Below are 3,706 nucleotides of genomic sequence, written 5' to 3'. Positions count from 1 at the left end.
TCACTTTAACTGGACATAACTTCGGTCCGCTACCATAAACATCTGTCATGGTTTTTTCTTCATCTAAAAACGTTTAACCAAAACAAGATGAGAGTTCTAACGTTTATATACTATACTATACTACACATGCTTAGACACTGGAGCTTGGCATGCAGCCAGATCCTAGGCATTTCCTTTTTTCTCAGAAAAAATGAACAATTCTAAAATGAAGCAGAAAGCCCTGCATTCATAAAATGCCGCTCAGTAGGAGCTGTGTGTGATCCTCAATCTTTCCAGGATTGTAGAAGCTCCTAAACAGCTGTCTGTCCCCTCTGCCAATGCTGATTGTTGTTGCCATGATTATGGCAGATGGGCTGTTTATTGCAGTTGTTTCTGTGTTTTGGAAACACTGCATATTCCACAAGGCAAAGGAGACGCGTGGGAAATCAGTTTCTCGGATGATGGATATTTTTAGGCACTATTCCTTTTAAACCATCACAATCATGCAACGTGAGCTGGAAACAGACTGGACATCATAAATGGTTTAACTGAGGGCAGGGAGGATACAGTCCGGGGCCTTTTCCTGCTTTGTCCAGAAAATATCTGCAAAACAAAATGCATTTTTAGTAAGGTTTTTCCAGCATTGTCTTCTCTTATAAAATTGCAGAAGTCCTCCAATATATCCTGCATCTATCACTGTAGCTACACAACATTTTGTCCGCCAATTTGTAATCGAGCAGAGTTTTATTGCTGAAGCACAATGTCTCACCTGCAAAAGGACATACCTGCCTGATCAATCCCTTGTCAAAATTACTGAGCCCGGCTTCTGTAGCTGCTGGGACTGAATGAACTCCCCTGTGCCTGCATGGTATGGTTATGTCATTCAAGGTGGCTAAACAAGGAAGAGAAGATGGCAAAATCTGTGACAGAATTGGTACAGGTGATTATACTCTGTGCTTTATTCCATTTTCTTATTTTATGAGTCCCCCTGACCTAAAGCGTACCTAAACAACATTTTTACTTTACATAGAAGGGTAGACAACCCTTCTATGTCAGGTAAAAGTTGGTGTTTTTTAAGTGCAACACCCCTGCGCATGCCCTAATTTCGGGCATGTGCATAAAGGGCATTTTTCCTCCTAGGGGAAAGAGATGCTGATCTCGCACATTTTTCCCTTTCACATCAGCTACATCTCCTGATCTCGCACCTGCGCAGTGCAAGATCGGGTGATGGAGAAATAGGGCGGAAGTGAAGATTGAAGATGGCGGCGCCAGGCGCTTCCTCTGAGCCATCACGAAAAGGAATTCCAGGACCACGCAGGACCGGATCATGGAAAGGACCAGCACCATTGAGGAACCTGTGGGATTAAAGGTAAGTGTAATTTTTTTTGTTTTTAGTTTAGTTCTGCTTTAAGTTACAATATTCTAGCTTTTCGTGATTAAACTTATTTGGCATTGCTGTAAAGCAAAAAGACAAAAAGATGACACCCATTTATTTTCACCTTCTCCCTCCAAATGTGGAGCCACTAAGAAAGGAACTTTTGTTTATTCTCTTGTCGTACATCCTCCTTCATCATTCTCTGCTTTCATGTTTTCCTTTAAACAACAGACTTGTTCTAAGTAGAGAGAAGAAAGCAAAAAGCAACTTTTGCCACCTTTAGATTAAACGCTATGGTGCCTAAGGGGTGAAGCATATTTGATAGGTGTGCTGATTCCTGCTGGACAGTTTGGGATTTTGGGAAAGTGTCCCGCGCTGTCTATGCTCCAAGGGCTAATTCCGGGGGGATTATAGCTGCATCCACTGACATGGAATGGGGGCTAACAGTGCTACCACTGACCAAGGGTGGGTCTTATTTTACACCCATTTTCACAAATCACACATGGTGACATCTACTTTATTGACCATATTTATTTTTGACTACACCCATGTGTGTTCAGCAATGTCCGCACAATTCATCCCTAAATCCTCTAAAGTGCACAACACTTTTAATTGCTGGCCAGTTTAATTCCAGAGCCTCGAGGACTTCAAGGACACTACAATCAGGGCCTTACATATTGCAGTTCAGCTGCACAAGGGCCCCTTAGGTAGTTCTCAGCACACAGGGGCCCCTGTAGTTGCTTGCACAGTCTTTGCCTACAAGCTCACCCACAGTTGACTGTACACTGCCTACAGGCAAGGAGCACACAAACTACTGCAGGGGCCCTTGGTGGCTGAGGACTGCTTGCCCATGGAGCCCTGCACATGCATACCTGCATACCCAAAATCACTTTGTGCATGTGAACCGACGCATTTGCATTAGCATTGTGATGAATTGTGACAATTCTTGTATCCAACATTAAGCTTATAGTTATGTGGTTGATTTTCCTTCTCTAGTTGAAGGGTGACCACACATGTGAGGGTGACATGTGCAAGTTTGTGAACCTGCAGTGCGGTTTTTCGCTCCTGAGTGCATAGCAACAGTGCCTAGGAGAAACGTACCGCAAGGTTTGCAGCTGCAAGTGTGAAAGGGGCTATTATGTGTACCCAAACCAAAAAAAAAATATTCTTGCATATAGGGGTGCAGGATTAGTACCCCTGCCAGGTTTTTATTGCTGTGTGTGTCAATTCTGATTTATTCTATTTGTCTTGGTGACCCTTGCAGTCAGTATGTTGATGTCTGTCCCACCCTTAGATTTTGTACCTGTTTCATAAAATACATCATCACACAATGCTGCAGAAAATTGCTGTTATATAATAAATCCACACATGTACTTGTACAGGATGACCAGCAGGGGACGCTCTGCGCCTATACACACCCACGTCTTTATGCAGCGTGTTGATAGTGGAATGCCACGCCCTCAAGTGTCAGTCATGTCACATGGCTCCACCCCCTCAGCCTCGAGTCATGTATCGCAGTCCTGGCTCTGGAATTGTCATTTGTTAGTCCCGCCTGGATCCGCTGACAGTCAGCTGGCGGTCGTGTACGTCACGAGGTTGCCGTGTGCCCCGCCCATGGTGTTCTCGCGAGAGTTGTCTGTCGGGGCGCCCGCGCGCTGCTGTCGGTCGCTGGCTGAGGAGAAAGGCTCGGCGACTTGGTGAAAACGGAGACCCAGAGCGGTAAGGGACCCGGTTACCGAGGTTGGTTCACTTATAACCTATGCAGTATCTGTCACCCACTGGATAGGCAGCATTCCGTTACTAATACCCTAGAGATTCCGAGGCCCTAAACGTGGGGCCCGCCCCCTTCTAGAGTCTAGGGAAGGATAACCAATAGGAAGGGATAAATCTAAAAGTGACAGGGAATTGAACCAATAGATAGTTGCTAGTAGGCGGGACTAAGAGAAGGCCTGGGACAGCTTGTAGGATTGCACAGACTTGCTGTCTATACTTCCAGCCAAGATTGTTCCCACCCAGTGCTGTCTGCAGGGTCTGTCCAGGGCTGTCTGCCCGGGGTGTCCGCTCCACCCTACGTGGCCTTGTCTGACTCCATCAGTCTCTGCATGGCTTCTCCCCAACTTATACAGCTTGCCCAGTGCTGCCCCATATACCTGCACGGTGTCTTCCGTCTGCAGCTGTCTGGACTCCACCCTACATGGCAATTCCCATTCCAGCTGCTAGTATGTCACTGCACTTCCAGCCTGCTACTTGTAATGTGTGGTGCACTTCCAGCCTGCTACTTGTAATGTGTGGTGCACTTCCAGCCCGCTACTTGTAATGCGTGCTGGACTTCCAGCCCGCTACTTGTAATGC

The 3,706-nt window shown here is 46.2% G+C and overlaps 1 protein-coding gene across 1 annotated transcript in view; it reads left to right on the top strand.

The window, feature by feature from the left end:
• The first annotated feature begins 2,968 nt into the window (after positions 1 to 2,968).
• Positions 2,969 to 3,706, top strand: part of ATF7 (activating transcription factor 7) — a 67,180-nt gene continuing 66,442 nt past the window's right edge. The window contains exon 1 of the mRNA XM_072406159.1: positions 2,969 to 3,073. The gene's annotated coding sequence lies outside the window, so the exon portion shown is untranslated. The remainder of the gene's footprint in view (positions 3,074 to 3,706) is intronic.

The sequence above is a fragment of the Pyxicephalus adspersus genome, chromosome 1 (assembly GCF_032062135.1).
Source record: "Pyxicephalus adspersus chromosome 1, UCB_Pads_2.0, whole genome shotgun sequence".
NCBI lineage: Eukaryota > Metazoa > Chordata > Amphibia > Anura > Pyxicephalidae > Pyxicephalus > Pyxicephalus adspersus.
This window is presented reverse-complemented; position numbering and strand designations above follow the sequence as displayed.